Raw genomic sequence first — 20,623 nt, 5'->3', positions numbered from 1 at the left:
TGTTTTAAATGTAATTTTGCCAAATTTAAACTTATTAGCATAGGACTGTTACGCCCCCTATAATTTTTTCTACTGTCTCATTGCACAACTTCTATACGTATTCCACAACGTAATCTGAGGGTCGCGGGTTCGCATTCCCGTCGCACCAAACATGCTCGCCCTTTTAGCCGTGGGGGCGTTATAATGTTACGGTCAATCCCACTATTCGTTGATAAAAGAGTAGCTCAAGAGTTGGCGGTGGGTGGTGATGACTAGCTGCTTTCCCTCTAGTCTTACACTGCTACATTAGGGACGGCTAGCACAGATAGCCCTCGAGTAGCTTTGTGCGAAATTCAAAAACAAACGTATTCTACATACTCTAAAGGAAACTAAATGGAAGATATTGTGGTTATTACTTCTTTTGACAGCTTTAATTAGTAATATTTTAATTATCTTCTAACCTTCTATCGTAACCAATGTCTCAGTAGTTTTTTAAAGATTCTTCAAACTGCCACGAGAAATATGACAAGCAAGCGTGAAGGTTCGTATTTTTACCTCATTTTCGAACCTAGCTGGATGGCCCAATCTCAATGGGTCATTTTATTTATTACCTACTGTTTTACAAAATTTAAACATAGTTTATTATACTTTCACGTGATTTTATAAACTTAAGCTTTCTTTATAATGTAAGAAGGAAAGATAATAAACGTGCAGGTTTCTTAGACGTGTGTCTTTGTGTAAAACCTTTCCTTCACTAATTAGAATTAAACAAATTACTTATTATAGTAAAACACTAAATATATATTTTTAAATATCTAGCCATTCGAATAAGCAAGTCCAACCATTTCAGGTTATTAAAATGTGCGTACACGTGCATGTACACACATTTAGTGCGTCTACGTGTATATGTATTTAAAACATTTTTACATGCAGGTTATTGAAACTTGCGTTATGGAAGCAGTATCTGTAGCGCCCTCTAAAGGACGCACTACGCATTTCTACAAATGCTTTAATGGTGCTGCATAACTCATCGTTTCACATATTTATATCTGCTTTATTTTCTTTTTCGAATGCAACAATTCCAATGTCATTATTGTGGCTGTAAATTTTCTATGCGTATTCTAAACAACAACCTATGACAGACCATAATATTTAATGTATTTGTTAGTAAATATTAATTTTGCAGCAACAGTAGCGACAAAAAGTTGATTTGAGAAACATACTAGAAGGATATTTTACAGAAAACATTGGTCCACTTTGGTATCCTCCTGATAGTTTAACCGATAAAGCACATCTCACTTAACAGCTAATGCCTCGAAATGACATATTATCCAACTGTTAATTAGGGGTAGCCAGTCTTTCTCTTGTTCTTCTATTTTTCGTTCAGGTTTCTTTTGTTTTTTGTTTAATTCTTGTAGGGCCCGGCATGGCCAAGTGGGTTAAGGCGTGCGACTCGTAATCTGAGGGTCGCGGGTTTGAATCCCCGTCGCGCCAAACAAGCTCACCCTCCCAGCCGTGGGGGCGTTATAATGTGACGGTCAATCCCACTATTCGTTGGTAAAAAAGTAGCGGTGGGTGGTGACGACTAGCTGCCTTCCCTTTAGTCTTACACTGCTAAAATAGGGACGGCTAGTTCGGATAGCCCTCGTGTAGCTTTGTGCGAAATTGCAAAACAGACAAACAAACAAACACTTCTTTCTTGTAAATTTTCACTTAGATGATTCATAATTGTCATCGGTACGAAGATAATAAATCCATAAGTTTAAATATCAGTAGTAACATCCTTAGATAGGTACTGCTAATCCTGGGATAATTCACATCTTGAATGATACAATCGATGCCATTTTATTAACAAAGCCATATCTGCGCTAGCAATCCATAATTTAGCAGTGTAAAACAAGACGGAAGGCAACAAGTCATCACCGCCGACCGTCAACTGTTGGGCTACTCTTTTTAACAACGAATAGTGGAATTGACCGTAACATTATAACGCCCCCACGGCCGAGAAGGCGAGCATGTTTGGTGTGACGGGGATTCGAACCCGCGACCTTCGGATTAGGAGTCGAGTGCCTTAACCACCTGGCCATGCCAAGCCAAACTATAAATGATTGCTGCATGTTCTATATACACTCGGCATTAGTGGTAAGAATTTTTGTTTTATTACGAAACCAAGTAATCTGGAAGATAACTAAATCGACTTGTTCAGATAGCCGCTTTAACCGTTTATTATTTATATAAATTTTTAATTTCTAATTTAATTACTTTGATTCAAAAATGCTCTTTTAGCTTGTGTTTTTCATATTTCATTGTATTTATAAATTATTTTTATGTCATTTGTCAACTGAAACGATCCTATATCTCAACTTGTAATTACTTGAACGTGCTGATAGTTATATGTTTTCTGGTAGTTACGTTTTATGCTCAGATCCACGTAATAACGCCATTTTTCAAAGATAGGAAATTATTAAAATCCAACCAAGCAACATTTCTAAAAACACGTGATTTAATGGTAACAACACTTTCAATAAACTTGTTTCTAACTATACAACTGTAATTAGGTGTCATAAGTGGTAATAAAGTAACAGTAAAAATAAACGTCATTTATTAGTGCGATTAGGTAAAACCATAATTGACAAAATTTGATTTGTTTTTCCAACACTTCTAAACTAACACAGCTTTAGTATATAGTATAATTTGTAGCAGGTTTCTAGATAATTGTAAATTTTTTAAATGCATGAAATACTGGATATTTACGGAATTCAATATCATTAATGGATATATAATACTAGGGGGATTAATGTAATTTGATATTATTGATGGATATATAATGTTGAGGATTCGTGAGACTCCATATCAGTAATAATAAACATAATACTAGGGGTAAATTCAAGGAATTCGATATCATTACGAAATATATTCAGGCATGGCTAGGTTGTTAGAGTGCTTGACTCGAATCCCCCTTACACCAAACATGCTCGTCCTTTCAGCAGTTGGGGCGTTATAACGTTACGGTCCATCCCACTATTCGTTGGCAAAAGAGTAGCCCAACAGTTGACGGTCGGAGGTGATGACTAGCTACTTTCACTCTGGTCTTACACTGCTAAATTAGGGACGGCTAGCGCAGATAACCCTCGTGTAGCTTTGCGCGAAAACTTAAAACTAACAAACAAACTGAACGTATAACATTACTGTGATTGGTGTGATTCAATATAATTAGATTATATCAAAGGAATATGCGGTACTCCATATCACCACTGAATAAATTAGAGATATATTCCATATTCCTAACGTTACATACATTTTAGGCGTCACGTGCGTGAAGGAGTGAAGATGTGTTTAGCTTGCGTTCTTGAACTGTAGAATTTTTAGATTAAATTAGCGATACATAAATATTATCCAGTTTATTGTTGTTGTGATGTGGGGGAGGTCATGCTGTTAGTTAACCGGAGAATTGGGACGTACTAACTGAAGCGAGAGGTCAGCGAAGGTCAGGCATCTTGAGAATTTGACCGCATTATGAATCCTCGGGGACAAATATCTAATAGCACACAGTTAGTGATAAAAGTACCATCATGTTGCCATTTATCTTCTTGACTGGTAAGTTACCGCTAATATCACACGAGACAATGTTTCTGCTCAATTTTTAACATTCTTGATAACAACCCGACGAAGCTACCTCTGTTAATATTTTCAACGTTTTTACTTTCTTCTACAAGTTTTTAATTTGTAGCTTTGATTATTCTTTAATTATCTGGTCTCACAAAAACAAAACGAAATTTAAACGTAGTTTAACATAAAACCCAAGCTTTAAATAGGTGGTCTTACTATTACATCAGTTGCATAACATGAGATGATGGATAGAGAGACACTTGTTACAACACTTGGTTAATATTTTAGACGATGGCTAGAGAGGCACTTGTTACAACACTTGGTTAATGTTTTAGACGATGGCTCTCTAGAGAGGCACTTGCTACAACACTTGGTTAATGTTTCAGACGATGGCTCTCTAGAGAGGCACTTGTTACAACACTTGGTTAATGTTTCAGACGATGGCTCTCTAGAGAGGCACTTGTTACAACACTTGGTTAATATTAACTAGAAAGTTCACATTTGTATCTTTTACGCATTTTCATATTGATTCGCATGTTTCAATATTCCAGGTGTTTTCCAGGAGGAAGCCAGTCATACTAAGGTCAGGATAAACCTTTACTTAAGGTAGGGTTTATTTTCTTATAGTTTTAAAACTTATTTTTACACCATAATGAAAGTCAGATCTCCTTATTGAAATCATACCACTGAGTGTGTTTGAAAGGAATAGTAAATAGGAAGGATAATCTCAGAAGCGACACCTGGTGGATGAGGTGAGCTCAATAAAAAAAAAAAAAAAAATTGAGAGGTCTTCACTCTTCATGTTGTGGGTGTAAATACTGTGGTATTTAGGAACTAAACTAGCTTTAATACCAAACATAGTTCCTGCGGTGGGTGTGGTTGAAGACGAGGCTGGGCGCATGTTAAGATTCAGCCCCACTAAGCCCTCTCCCCTCCTATACCGTTGCCTCTTAATTTGAACAGTGATAACCATACTCTTAAGAAAGCGCCATAGTACACTGAAATAACCAAATAAGAGGCAGAAATAAAACATTCAGTGAATGCCTGCAACACGTTTACTTTGTAAGTACTATCCGTTGTCATGTCATTATTGTTTGAAGTTCTATGTGCTAACGCAACGGTAAGTGTATTGTTTTAAATGTTATTTCTTTCACACTATATTATTTCCAATTAGCGAAATAATATGAATTCCAGTTAATTTTTAAAGAGTTTGTGGTTAAACAGTGACGTGAAATAGAACAAACATGAAACTTCATATTCAGCCAACAATGTGTGTTTTTTGTACACTTAATATTTAATGTTATAATTAGTTAAAAGTATTTTAAAACGTTCTGTATATAAATACCTATACTTCATCTTAAGCAAAACTGAACGCGACACGTGAAATAGAAAAGGCCCATTAGAGAAGCTTATTGAAATGCGATTACCATTATATAAATGCTAACGATTAGGATACGCTGTGAACACTGATATTTAATATTTGTTAAATTTTGTGATGTAACTTAGAAAAGTCGTAATATTTGCCGCTGGAGGGCGTTATCTGGGGAAGACTGGATTTTACTTACCTGTTATATTAGAGCTTTTGAAACTGTACAGAGAAACAAACAGAAGTGAAGTTTAATTGCATGTTACGTTTCTCACATTATCACAAACAAGTATCTTAGAACCGCTATTAGTCGTATATTAAAAAACAAAATCAATCATCCTCGGGTCCTTCATTGAAATACACTTTGTAAACAACGTGAAGTGAACGTTGTTGGTGAAACGATAATTGTGTTTAATTGATATGTTCAGTTCTTGTTTTTTATTTTACAAACTGAGTGAAAAACCACCCCTCCTTATTTGTTCTAGCGTAACTTGAGAAGGACCATGGGTTATTGAAAAGGTGCGTTGAAAAAGTTTTGTAAATTAACCTGTGCCCTTTGGTCAGGCGTTGGGTTTCGGTCACCTATCATGTTATCCTTTGTTTTCTAAAATATTAAGCCTAATTTTTATAGTGTACATTTAATTGTAGATGAGTGCGTATTTCATTGCAAAATAAGTAAAATCGAACTCTTACTATTTGTTATAAAACATAAAATGATGATATTGTTGTATTTATCGCCATCTATCGACATTTGTAGAAAACAATTCAAATAACCTATTTGACATTTATAAAATCATTAAATTATTTTTCGAATACCAGTTTAATTTATAGGAATTATGGTGTGTATATATATGTATGTGTGTGTGTGTGTCATATAAGCATTTTGACAACAAAGTATCTGTTTGAAAAAAATCCAATAAGCCTAAAATTTACCTTAAACTGTAAAATAACTTTATATTAAAAAAAACAAAAACTTTCAGCGTGAGTTGTGTTTGGGAAAATTCATACATTTTTATTTATGGTAAAGCTACCTGTCGCTGTCCCAAGTTCTGAACTACTAACCTGAGGTCCACTCAGCGGCTACTACCATCCCACATTCACACTAAGGAATTGAATACCACTCGTATAACGCACACACAGATGAAAGTGCGAAGGAATATTTAATGGTATCAAACGGATTCTGAATCTAGCTCTCCATCTCTAAAATCCACAGGTTAAATGCAGGGCGAATCCTTCCTCGATTATTGATAAATGTTTCACCTTGATATTAGTGTACGATATTGTAACAACAAAACACTTGATTTAGTTAACACACAGGTAAAATATTATTTTCTGAGTTCTATTCCTGCACTGGGTATAACACAATAGCCCATTGTAATGCTTAATGTTTATTAACAACAAAAAATATTATATATACATATTTATACATTTCTGACCATTGTTTTTATCAAAATTTGTAAAATCTATCACGGGCCAGTCAGTTTCAGAATTTCATGTATTGCTATACAAGGGCTAACCGTGCATAGTCACCCCTAATTTTAAATGGAAACACCAAAGGAAAGGTGCTTTGTTATCCGTACCCGCTACCAACTGTTGAGCTGTTCTAGCCTGATCTAACAGTGGTATTCGAAAGTTTTATTTTTATAGCGCAACCACACCCCAAACGGCGGTGCGTGTTTTCATCAAAGAGGTGCTAAACATGGATTGTCGGGTTCACAGTACGGGAACGTTAACTATTAGACCACACCCGGTCCCTGTACGGACCGATATGTCTTCGCAGTAGGAAGAACAGAGCCTATGTTAATCTTATAATTAACAACGAGATGAAATTCATCCGCTATTTCAATATGCTTTTGTAAATTGTGTTTGCGAGTCGATGACTTACTCAGTTGCAATTTCTTAATAACAAATAAATAGGTCAAAAACAAAATGTAATATACTACAAATATTGCAATCAGTCTCAGTAATGGTGATTTATTCATTGTTTTAATTGAATTGAAACTGTTAAGTAGAATTGTTAAAATAACGTGACCATCTAAATTACCTTTATCTGAAAATGTAATCGTATCAATTATAAAAATTTCTCCCCTACCCTAAAGTATCACATTATTTTCATCCATTATTAAAATTAGCGCCACTAAGGAATGAACGTCGTCTGTTTTGTGTTCTAACGCGCCTTTTACCATTCGAAACAATTGTTAAATAGGCCTAGAAGACTCTTAGGCCTAAAATTGATGATAAAAATCCTCAGGTAATACAACTGATACCAGTTACTAATGTGAAAAATAAACATTAATTAATATAGCACAGTATCTCGGTATCATCGGTCTATTATATCTTTTTCTGAGACGTATGACATCAAAGTTTTAACGATTATTTACGCTCTTGACCTGTGTAAAGAATTGCCTGACATGTAAGTTGGAAGACTATTTCAACGCGCTTATGAATGTTCCCGTCAGCTCAACAGTATATCTACGGACTTAACAACGTTAAGGATTAGATTTCGATACTCGTGGTGGGAGCCAGTACAGATAACACACTGTGCAACTTTGTGCTTAACTATAAAGAAACAAAGCTGTGGTATTTACTGTTTTATTTTCACTTTTTCGTAGGATAATCAGGAACTTTTTTTTTAATGTTAATCTAAGGAAATGATTCAACTGTTTTATTTTAATCTCACTAAATGTGGTAAGCGTAACTTCAAATAAACGTCTACACAAACTCGCATACTATTTCGACTTCCTACCTCTTAATTTCTCTACTTAACTATCAGATTTCTATATAAATAAGCCCCCTTTCCTCTCCCATAGCAAAAAAAAGTTTCTACACTGACCTCTAGTTTTCTTATGGGAATTTTGGGGAAGGACAGTGAGTTAGCAAAGCCACTTCACTTGTCATCCACCTCAGGCACTGTTATTCAATCGACTAGAAACAACTGGTCTACTCGGCTATGCGGAAAATGCACTCAAATGGCATGCAATGGGTCTAAGCCCTACCCAACACCGCCCTGCTGAACTTGACCAACTAGAAGAAAAAAAAAAAAGGAAAAAAAGAGCACATCCTGGAAGGAGTAACGTACATATTTCCCACTAGATGGCGCGTATGTTTCCTTCTACATTCCTCGGGTTTCATTCTCCCAATATTACTTTTCCTCTCAATTTTATGTTCTAACTTCCAATATCTCAAACACATTACTTCCTTTGACACCCATAACGAAGTAAGTTACGGCTCAATTTGCAAAATATTGGTGGTGCTGGAAATCAAACTTTTATGTGAAATTTTTTTTGTATATTCTAAATAAACATTTTAAAATATATACAATATTTTAATTTCCTCGTTCGAATGAATGTCATTTATCTGTGACGTAATGGGAGTTGTGAAGAAAGTTTAAAACGAGGCTTAGTGGGAAGTGACCATGTTTGTTTTAATTTCAGTTATTAGTTAGTTTCAAAAATTTAAGAAAATTTATTAATCAAGTTAGAACGTCATCGAGCATGTATATTACTAGATGTTAAAAAATTCACTATTTTGTTTTATCGGAGTTGAACACATACATTATATATACATGCTTTCTCGCATTTGTATTAAGTACCTAAGTTATAAATGTTGTGCTAGTTTATTTTGTCTTTGTTAGATGGCGCAACACAATTTTTTTTTTCAATGCTCGTTTTATAAAACGTAAACAATTACCTCAACTTTATAAGTAATACATAGAACTTTGCTAATTATAACAAAATGTTTAAGTGTTAAGAAATGGCGAAATCTATGATCTGCGCATGCCATGTATACTAAATGCAGCACTTAAGAACGCTTTAGAATAACAATCAAATGATAACTTCCATTTAAACTAAAATAATAATTACCTTTAATGTACTTGTAGTTTTTATTATTTTTTGCTTGGTTTTGAATTTCGCGCAAAGTACACAAGGGCTATCTGCGCTAGCCGTCCATAATTTAGCAGTGTAAGACTAGAGGGAAGGCAGGTAGTCACCACCATCCATCACAAACTTGGGCTAATCGTTTACCAACGAATAGTGGGATTGATCGTCATATTATAAATTCCCCCACGGTTGAAAGGGCGAGCATGTTTGGTACGACGGGGATTGGATCCCGCGACCCTGAGATTACGAGTCGAACTTAGGCGCCTTAACCCATCTGGCCACGCTGGACTTGTTTTTATTATTATTTCACCGTGCACATCTCCAGGTTACACGTGAAGTAAGAAAGTTTTGAATTAATCCATCTTGCTTGTTTTAAGTACAGAAATAGGTTGTTGTTGTTCTTCGGAAATTAAAATATTTTCTTCGCAGAAAGTTGATTATTAATGACAGTTACTTTATAAAACGTTTCCTGGTGGGCCAACTGTAAACTTCTTAATTTACAACGCTAAAATTGGAGGTTCGATTCCCTTCTGTGAAGAGAACTCAGATAGTTCTTTGTACTTTTTACTAAAAGTAATTTAAAACTTTTTTCTTTATTTTATGAATACTCTTATTGGATAAACTAATTTTCATTGTTTTTGTGACTTAGTTTTTTAACACTCCTACGAAAAGTGGGGCCTAATAGGCCCCAGAGCAACTTGAAAGGTTATTAATATTAGGCTAATAATTTTGTATTTAAATGAAATTGCCATTTAAATCCATTAATGAATGGATTAACGAGATTCCCACTGTCCCTATCTACTCTCTAGCGAAACCACAGCCAGGGGAACGGGCTTGGAGAAATCAGGACTAGAAACGTCTTTTCGTAGGAGTGTTAAGTCTATTTGATAACTTACAGCTAGCTACTGCATGCTAATTTAAAGTACGACAAAGGAGAAAGCTCCTTTATTGGAGACGTTTTTAGTTGCGAGTTCTCCTATGTTGCTCAGTAATTTCTAATTCTTTCGTAATAGTATTTACGACACTTAAGGACTATTCTTTTATTAGTGCAAATATGCAGAACTGTATGTTCGTTCTCTCTCCAGCACGGGGATCGAACTTCCAAGTGCTAGTATTGTAAAACTTCCGCTGAACTATCGGGGACCCAAAGGATGATGATGCTTTGTGTATAATGCGAGAGTTAACGATTGGTTCCTTCTTGAATAAGATTTGGTTTAAATAATAAATCAATTATCTGGTTAGAATACCAAAAGAGCATTTGTTATTTATTAATATGTTTTTAATATGTTCACGGTCAAGTAGTTTCTGCTTATTTTTAATTTTCGAAGTAAATAAAATAAGAAATAGTTGAGGCTGTAATTAGATTTCAACTCCGTCAAGAGATGGAGTTACGAGCTAAAAGTGATGTATGTAAAATAGAATGGCTGAAGGTTTTTTTGTTTTGTTTTTTTGAGCCACTATGCCGTGGCTTCAAAAAGAACAACAAACATTTGTGCTTGCTATTTATATCTGTATTTTTTGTGTACCTTGTTGGTTTTTTCAATTAATATCAATATTATTTGTTACTGTTATCTGTTATAAGTGAGTTGTAGTTGTTTATAGATATTTTGGACACTTGGTTTTTGCACTAAAAGAAGTTTGATATAAATTAGGCAGTACGTATGCTTTACTTGCTGTTAACATACACTCGCAGTGTTTAGGAGTGAAGTACTCGATTCGCAATCCGCAGGTCGCGAATTTTAATCCAGTTACAGCCGTGGGGGCGTTATAATGTTACGATCAATCTCGCTTTCTTTGGTAAAAGAATAGCCCAAGTGTTGGAGGTGGGTGGCGTATATCAGCTGTCTTTCTTTTAGTCTGCTAAGTTAATTAAGGACGACTATCTCGGATTGTTCTTGTGTATAGATTTGTTCAAAGTTCCAAAAATAAAATAAGTCTCTTATAAATGAAAGCTTAGCTCGCATTATTGGTTACAACTAATGACTGTACGTCGTTTCATTTGATCTGAATGTTTCTAATGAATAACAGTTGTTGTTACTTTTGGTTGACAGGTTACGGTTCTTTCCCTTATTGAGGTCTACAAAAATGACGGTTCTTGTACCCCTAGATAATGACGACATTAAGACAATTTGATTTTATGTTGCACATAGTTTTTCATGTACATTTTTGGATTATGTTAGATTACCTACAACATAAGTTCGATTTTTTTTTTCCTCGTTTCTTTCGGTATCGAAATTCAAAATTTTCTAAATTACAAACAGATCATGAAATGAAGTAAATACAAACATTGATTTCCTCATCGATTATTAATTTTATGTTCTTTCTTTGTATATTTATGCAAATAAGTTGTGTGCATCCCAGTCTAGAAAGTTAATTATAGAATTAATTAACTTGTTAACTATCGACAGTAATTGATATATTTGAGTACTTACGAACGTTGGTCAACTTCCTAAGCTAATTATTATTAAGTAATAACAAATAGTTAACCTGACGTACGATAGGTTTAACTTTCTCACACCCGCAAAACCTTGATTTAAGATAATCGCACATCGTTACGTTGGGTGTTGTATTTAAACATAGAGATAATTTCCCAATGCTAGATGAAATGTCCTTCAAAATTATCGTCTGGTTTAAGGGATAGATATAAGTATAATAAATGACCAGTTTTTGTGGAAATGTAGATTACAAAAGAGTAAAAGTATCATAGTTTCAAAGTTTACCGCATGTGTGAATTATAGTCGCCATCTTGCGACTGAAATTGTATATATTGTGCTCATTCTTCCACCAGATCTATAAATTAGAAGTGGGTAGTTTACCTTACTATACATAGATGGCAGCACAAATAATATATTTTCTAATACACGTTTAGAATAAAATATGTAAAAAACTCAACTTTATAATCACTATACACCATGTTGTGTTTTGAAAATTGAACAATATACAAGCTAGTTAGGTTTATTTGTATTTATTTTTAGTAATATAATTAATTAACTCAATGCCATTACATAATTGACTTTCAAACGTAGGTTATGCAGAATTTGTAAAGTAGTTATTTTCTTTAATTATGTATGTAATTTATATAATATTTGAGTCTCATAAAACTATCTATGCATGTATTTTGGTTGAATATTAATTACGTTAATCTTGGAATCCATTTAAAATACATTTTTAAGAGCCTTCATTTTAATCATTGGCAAAGTTTAGAACACTAAACTTTTATCTATCCTCAGACTTGCTGTTGTAATAGAATTATGTATACTAATTGTTTCTCAACCAATACTTTGTTAGCGAAACTACAGTACACTTGTCAAAAGGTATTTAAATTTTATGTATACGTTTAGAAATATCAAAGTGTAAGTTCTGTGAATCATTTGCATGAAATGCAACATTGATGAAAATGTTTCGAAAAAATTGTAAAAAAACTATATTTATTAAACAAAAGTAGATAAACTAAAAACGTTACCTATTTTAAAATGAAATGAGTATTTATTTAACTAAACTGTAACTAATGTAACCCACTGTGGCTGTTCCTAGATTCTACAGGATTACAATATACTTTGTGAAAGGAGTACCATTGTATAGTTATAATTCCTAAAATTATTCATATTGTTTTTGTTTTTAGAAATACTGTTTACTTTTTGAAACAGGTTTTAATCAAATAATATTTGAAACATCTGTTCTAGTTCTTACAAATTTATCTATCGTATAAATAGATTATTTTTATATTGTAAGATATTAAAAAGTTACTTTGCCTTTATACTATAATACAAGATGGCGCTACAAATGTATATGTAGTGCTTTTTATCAAGGTATATTTAAGTCACAATAGATGGCACTACTTCTGTTGTACCTTCAGCACAAGATACATTATTTTAAAAAATGTTATACGTCAGTCAAGAAGGCGTGTGTAACTATAACACGTATCAACACGTGTATGATATACAATTTACATAAAATAATGTATTTATATTAATCTCTGTTTTTTTCAGTGGAGTTCTCTTCGTAAGCTGACCTGAAATATTTATTTTTAATTTGTTTGAGAAACCAGCTTTCTTTCCAATGCAGACGAATGACATTTTTTCTTAAGTAAGAAGGTATATATAAAAACAAACAATGTTTATATGCACACGATTAGCTTTAAAATACTAAAAAAGTTTCTCTTTATCCAATAGTTTACCTCCATGGTGGCTCTGAGGTTACAATTCCGGCCATCCAATTGATTGAAATCTAGTAGAAGTGAGTATATTACGATATTGTTATTCACGGCTCGGGTTTCTTCCATAGAGCCCTAGACGTACAAACATTGCTATAATTTTTATCTGTTTTCTTAAAATTATCGTCGTCGTTTGTATATACGGTTGTAAATATTTAACTCAACTTCGTTAGTTGGAGGTCATTTTACCTTCCACAAATATCTTGATAAACAGGTTGCTCTACAAGTGTATGTGAAAAATAAAATTCATTTAGAAATACAGTTACGATACTTAACATGAGGATTTATCTGTTTCGTTCTTCGAAGGGACATTGGTAACTCTAAGGATTTAAAATACTGAGTCCGAGATTGGGTTCCCCTCGGTGGACACAGCAGATATTCCAACGTGGCTTTGGTCTTTTTAAAGAAACTCTGAACTTTATTTTGTTCATGATCAGATTAATCGGTTTACTTCATCATTTATTTAATAATTGATGGGTTTACATCATTTTTACTGTGTAATTTTTTTTTTCTTTTGAGTGTTGATATCCTTCAAAATTCATTTCTTTGTATCAACAGTTCACGTTTCTTATCCTTTGCACTTTTCATTACTAATTGAGGAAATCCGAGGTTTAATTCCCCGTGGTAAACACAGCAAATTGTTCATTGTGGCTTTGCTCTGAAACAAATTATTCAAGGTAAACGATGAGCTGGCGTTGTGTTTTGAGAGCACTGTCAAGTGCTGCCCTCTATGGGGAAGTACTGAATCTCTTTGCAACTTTTAAACAATATGTATATTTTCTTATCGTGATCAAAAAAACAAAAACAACACAGGATATTGTAATCGATGATGCATTTGGTTTACATTCACACAATTCGCATGCCTCAAGGTAAGGTAGTTGAACAGATTAACGAAAAACAGTGTTGAACTTTAACCCATTCAATTCTAAAAACAAGTGACTTTCGGTGCACGTTAAAATAAATAGTGTTATAAGTGAAGAAATGAATTTAACCGCTGAAGTATCTCAGGAATCAGTATCATGACTATTAATATTTTAAAATGATTTCTGTGAAAGTACATTTAATGTAGAAATGACGCGTTTTGCACACCACTTTGTATTACTTTATAATGAAAATTCTGTCAGCGAGCTCATTAAAACAAACAATGATTTAAAACAAATGAGCACGTGGTTTAATGAAAATTGATTATGCTTAAATGGAGAGAACACTTTCTGCACGTGATTTTCTCTTAAATTAATCTGGTCGAATAATTTTGAACAAGCCAATAATGGATCAGAATCGCAGTTTCAAACGTTTATCGATTAAAAATAATTCATTTTATAGAAAGACAGAAAATGTCACGTGTTTTAGAGTAATATTAGATCGTGAATGAAGTAGGAAGTAAATAATATATTCAAATAAAATATTTGTTTTAGAATAACATGAAAAATATTTATTATGCTTGGTTTGATTCGATTATACGATTTAGTTTTACTTGTTGGAGAGGTACCTATCTTACAAACTTAAGAGTTATAATTCAGTTACAAGAGAATAAGATGCGTATTATCATTATTATAACGTGACCACAGTAAATTACATTAAAAAATATACCACCATTTTACAAATTATATATTTATAAAATACTAACATATACAGTAAAGATATTCAAAATCAAAATAGAATCAACTTGCAAAACAGTAAATGAAGTATATAGGAAAGTAAAACAAGGAATGTGTGGAAAGCATTATTTGTATGAAATACCAAAATTATTAAAAAAAATATTCCAAATATTACTGTTAAGTATTAACAAATGAAAATATTAAGGCCAGGAATGGCCAGGTGGGTTTAAGGGCCCCGGCATGGCCTGGTGGGTTAAGACGTTCGACTCGTAATCTGAGGGTCGCAGTTTCGAATCCCCGTCGCACCAAACGTGCTCGCCCTTTCAGCCGTTATAATGAGACGGTTAATCCCACTATTCGTTGGTAAAAGAGTAGCTTCAGAGTTGGCGGTGGGTGGTGGTGAGTAGCTGCCTTCCATCTAGTCCTACCCTGCAAAATTAGGGACTGCTCGTGTAGCTTTGCGCGAAATTAAGAAAGAAAGTTTTAAGTTAGCATTAGAGAAATGGATATCTAACATATGAGAACCAGATCGTCTTATTAGTGTTTATGTATAAGATAAAAACGTAAGAGCAGGTCAAAATGTAAATAATTTTGTGAAGAAAATTAATAATTTATTTATTTTTCAATAATACATTCATTTTGTGGATCTTTTCGTTTTCTATTGCGTGTATTTTGAATTGTGAATTAAACAGAAAATAAAATGTAACAAAAATGGGCGTGGCAACAAGTTCACGTGATATGTACTGAATGAATTGATGTCTGTTGTTAAATCAGTCATCGTATGACTGTTGTATAACACTCGAAATAGTCTAGTAGTTAATGTGCCTGAAGATCCATGGTTCGCTTTTCGTTGCAACAAAAAAAATGCACTTTGGGGTCGTGGGGGCTCTGTTAGAGTGACAAACAAATACCACCAATAATAGTGACTTTTAACTAGCAATGTACCCAATAGTTCACGTGCAGATGTCGCTCTGTTTTCTACAGAAATTATTGAGGGGGGGGGGAATAAACACTGTCAGAACAATATTCCCCTACAGAAAAATTAAATAGTAAAGCTTCACATTGATAAAGTTGTTTCACACCAGACTTATGGATATAATATTACTCAGCACTATTGTTCAAACTTCTTACAAATTAGCAAATCATCTGTGTGGAACTTGAGAAGTTTGTGGTACCAAGTACCTGCAGCCCATAAGTAGTGGAAGTGAGATTTTCTGTTTCACTAGTTATATATTGAACAATATTTATATGTTATTTAAATGCAATTTGTCGAGTTAAAAACGTTAGTTCGAGAATAGAAATCAAATATTAAACAAACGGGCATGTCTGACAGTTGTGAAAATATGGGAAGAGAACCTTTATTTCTGTCAGAAAATTTTCTCCAAATTAAAAAGTAAAAAAACAAACAAACAAACGTATAAATTAATCTTAACAGCATGCTACCTGGGCGAAGAATAGAAAGCCTTGAATCACAAAATATTTTCAAGAAACTAAGATACAAAAACGATTATTATTACAAACGTAATACGTAATTAATAAGCCATAATTATATATCAAATAAAGTTACAAGTAAACTGGAGAAACCTAAATTGACTCTCACCAAAATGCAACATCCTAAACCATATTAGTGCCAATATGCATCAAGAAGAACATATCTCCAAACGTATTAACTCAATGTAATAATAGGAATACACAGCGATTTGATGAACTTCGGTGATTCGCCTCTAGTAAAGAACATGTATTATTACGCGGAAAAAATGAATCCAGTAATATTTTTTTAAATGCTACTTTTTCGCCTCTTTCCAACAAAATTGTTGTTTCGCAGTCACGTTTAATCTACTAAAATATACAGTTGTCATTAACAGTGCAAATAAGTCATGGTTTCATACTCTACGAAAGCGCTCGCTAATCGTGTTTGTTTCTTTAGTTATTATTAAGCACAAAGCTACACAATGGGCTATATGTGCTCTGCCCACCACAGGAACCGAAACCCGGTTTCTAGCTTGCCAATCTTTAACATAGATAACTCTAACAGTAATACGCATGTATGTGACGTAAGCGAGGCATTATCAAAGTTTTGTCTTTAATGTCGTATTTTTATTATAAATTACATGTTATTGACGTTATTTTCTGGTTATTACATCAGTTTATTGTTGCTGACTCGTAATCCGAGGGTCGCGGGTTCGCATCCCGATCGCACCAAACATGCTCGCCCTTTCAGCCGTGGAGGCGTTATAATGTGACGGTCAGTCCCTCCTATTCGTTGGTAAAAGAGCAGCCCGAGAGTTGGCGGTGGGTGGTGATGATTAGCTGCCTTTCCTCTAGTCTTACATTGCTAAATTAGGGACGGCTAGCACAGATAGCCCTTGTGCAAATTTGCGCAAAATTCCAAACAAACAAAATTCTTCGCTTGTTGTTAAGCGCAAAGCTACACATGAACTTTCTGTGAACACATGGACTAACTGGGGACCGTGGAAGGGGGAGGGTTAAATGATGTTGGGGTTTTGACCCCACACTATTACACTACTTATAGCTTTATTTTATTTTTCATCATTTTGGATCTAATTTTGAATCTTACTACTTCAGTGGAAAAAGCTCTACAATGGGTTATTTGCGTTCTTTCTATCGCGAGGAATCGAACTCCAGATTTTAGTCATTCTAAGTAAGGCGTGATTGCAGGTACTTTCTATCTTTCTTGCCCACGGTGACTTCTAATCAGAATGAATTTGGATCTCAACGCTGGATTACAATCTCTTAAAGAAACCTCAGAATGTTAGACAAATTTTCTAAAATATTAAGTATACATCTCATGGCGGGAAAGTTTCGGGAAAGGGACGTGATTGGCTGTTATCGTCCAATGGAAGAAGATAGAAGATGAAGTTAATGTTCTCGCTGATATTTGTCAGAATTAGGCTAGAAAGAGACCGGAAGTTGTGTGAAAATTCTGTATTTCGGAACTGATTTAAAACTATCCTTATTCGTGAACGTGTAAGTATAGCGTAAGTGAGTTACAAGAATGCGTGATGTGGATAGAATCTATGATTCCATAATAAGGACGCTTGATATCTTCCTCTTGTATGGTGTACTAAGGCCACGACGTTACTCTTGGGCATTTTCTCTATGTGTAATTGAAAGAAAATGTTATTACCTCAGTGTTAGAGTGGAACTATTACGTCTGCACGCCGTGTACTTCTTACAAGAAAAATAACTGTTAGTTAACAATAATGTGGGGAGTAGATCCCCTTGATTACGAGTGAGAAGTGGAGGCTGGCTGTCTTAAAAATACACCAACATAAATAAATAAAGCAGTTCATTATATCCTAAGGTGTAGTTTCCTTTTATATTTTTCCGACACCAAAATTTGTAAATAATAGTAAAGTGCTTATACAGTTGATAAAAACAATAAAAAAAACAGACTTTAAGGGATAATGAACTAAAAGGGGCAGTTCGTAATCTTATCAGTAGAGGGAGATACGAACGTGGTTGAAAAGACGTGACCTGTTAGAAGAGGTTATTATATTGTATTATATTAGGCCTGGACGTTGAACTAAATCAGTGGCTCGATCTTCGCGGAAATGAATATTTTATCATGCTCGTGGAGGTGGTAGGGACGTACTGGAAAGAAGAATGCAATAATCACAATACGTCTCCCTCGAGATCAGAGAGATAAAATAAATAATCAGAGAAGTTAGGCGAAAAGCGTCCTCTGGCGGGTTGACGTCGCTTTAAGGAACTTAGAGAATGTGGAGGCAGAAAGGTGAAAATAATGGTCTTAAAACCTGTATTCAGTGTAGTTTCGTTCCGGTAAAATGTTAAAAAAAAAAAAAAAATTTTTATAATGCATAGTTTACGATTTTCTAAATTGTACTTCTAGATGGCGCCACTATCTAAAGCAGTTCAGTTTTTGCTATAGCTTGCGACATTTAGAATGAAAGTTTTATTGGGAGGTATAAAACCAGCGGCATAACTGTGACATTTGAAATTTAACAAAAAATCTTTTGTAATGTACAGTTTTGTTATCATTGCTACTGTTGTATTGTTTACTAATGTCTTTGTAAATTGTCAGACTCTAAGCCTTAATTTATATTGATACTGTTTTTGAGCAACATTAATGGCTGACTTACTGCAACAATTAATTAATCATTTCTTACTTAACTGAGGTATAATCTAGAATATCTAGTTTTGCAGCTCTACTTTATGAATTACTATAAGAAGGATATCAATTAGAAGTGTTATCTGCGCTTGTCGTCTCTAATTAAGCAGTGTAAGACTAGAGGGAAGGCAGCTAGCCATCACCACCCACCGCCAACTCTTGGGCTACTCTTTTACCAACGAATAGTAGGATTAACTATAACATTATAACACCCTCACGACTGAAAAGGTGAGCATGTTTGGTATGACTGACGGGGATTCGAACCCACGACCCTCACATTACCAGTCGAGGCATTAGAATTGAAGCAATGCTCGGTCCCAGTTTGATAAGTCTGTGTTCTGTAATAATGACGAATCGAAACGTCGACATCGCAATGACATGAGTCGATCTCGCTTTGACCGGTAACAACATCAACTATTGCTGAAGTTACAATCATTTTTATGGTGAATCTAAAATATTTAACAAAGTTTGAAATATCCAAGACAATTCACGCATATTGAGAAAATTGCATCAGACATTTCATGACATTTTCGAAACCAAAAACTCTCGTATCCTTTTTTTGTTACCAGTTTGTTCTGACTTTTATGGTCGTTTAGTTCTTTCATGTTATGCATCAGGTATTACGAGAGTATAGGATAAATGATTTATGAACACTTTCTGACATTAGGGGCCGCGTGGGATTCCAGAGGCTGATGCCAATGGGAACCTGTGTTGTCCCGAGTTTCATCTCGGTTTACACCACGCATGTGTTAGATTTAAGGGATAAACCATAAATTTACGACGATCCCACAAGTAGTTATTCTCGTTAACACGAAGAGCTAACAAAACGTGTTGATTATAGAGTGCGACTGTGGCCCACGATTTGATGTTTAACGTTCAAATAGCGCTGAGCTTCGCCAACGGAGTGAATCCTTAGCCCTGTTAAAAGTAGCCTACTGAACAAAAATAATCGTAATTAGCATTAAACTAAAGAAACTGTTATTTCATAAACCAGTATCGCATGTACACTCGTACATTTCACTGAAGTGACGCATGCGTAGATCAGTATTTTCGAATGCAAATAGTTTTAGATTTTAATCTGGTATTAATATTTGTCGCGCAAAGATACAAGATGGCGGACTATGCGTCACCGTTTCTAATTTTGGATAAACAGACTAGAGATAAAACATCTAATCAATAAAACCCACCGCTATCTCTTGTATGACAAAAAAAAAGTGAAATTTGAACATATTTCTATCTCGTACCAACTTCTCCCCTAAAATTCCAGCAAAGAGACGTGAACTATGACTTCTTTTGATTCACAGCTCGTGCACGCTACCCATTAGACCACAGCCATAAAATTGTTAAATCTATAATGCACAGAAAGAGGAACGGTTAGCTGCTAAACGTTGAAATACCCTCCTGCTAATCTAATTATCTGTTGCTGTTTAGGTACTGTAGTGGGGAATTCCTATCCGCTTTGAAATCTAAGTTTTCCTCATGAGATTTTTAACTTACGATAAATTTCTTAAGCATAACATGGCCAATATGTTGCTTACGCAATGACAAGATGTGTGTGTGAAGTGTACGAACTCTTTACCGGAATGGTGAGTGTTCGTTTAGGAGACAAGTCTAGTGAATAATTTATTAATCGAGAACATACACAAACTATTGTTTTGTGGACTATTTTATTGCAAGCAAAGAAGTTAGTAGTGTCTAAAATAATTACCTCCATTGATTTTAACTTATAACTGCTTCTGTTGACCTTCGTGACCTACAAGTATATTTAACTTGCAGAAACGTTCGCCATCGTTACAAATAAATAAAAAGTTATTGCTTATTGTC

At 34.3% G+C, this 20,623-nt stretch overlaps 2 long non-coding RNA genes across 3 annotated transcripts in view; one reads left to right on the top strand and one right to left on the bottom strand.

Moving 5' to 3' along the window:
• Positions 1-7,970, bottom strand: part of LOC143224801 (uncharacterized) — a 32,280-nt gene extending 24,310 nt beyond the window's left edge. The window contains exon 1 of the long non-coding RNA XR_013013446.1: positions 7,788-7,970. This is a non-coding gene — a long non-coding RNA (uncharacterized LOC143224801). The remainder of the gene's footprint in view (positions 1-7,787) is intronic.
• Positions 1-20,623, top strand: part of LOC143224802 (uncharacterized) — a 43,008-nt gene that overhangs the window by 10,831 nt on the left and 11,554 nt on the right. For both annotated transcript variants that reach the window (XR_013013448.1, XR_013013447.1), the window contains exons 2-3: positions 4,140-4,194; positions 13,008-13,071. This is a non-coding gene — a long non-coding RNA (uncharacterized LOC143224802). The remainder of the gene's footprint in view (positions 1-4,139; positions 4,195-13,007; positions 13,072-20,623) is intronic.

The sequence above is a fragment of the Tachypleus tridentatus genome, chromosome 9 (assembly GCF_004210375.1).
Source record: "Tachypleus tridentatus isolate NWPU-2018 chromosome 9, ASM421037v1, whole genome shotgun sequence".
In the NCBI taxonomy this organism is placed as follows: domain Eukaryota; kingdom Metazoa; phylum Arthropoda; class Merostomata; order Xiphosura; family Limulidae; genus Tachypleus; species Tachypleus tridentatus.
Note: the sequence above shows the minus strand (reverse complement) of the source record. Positions and strands in the feature narration are given on the sequence as shown.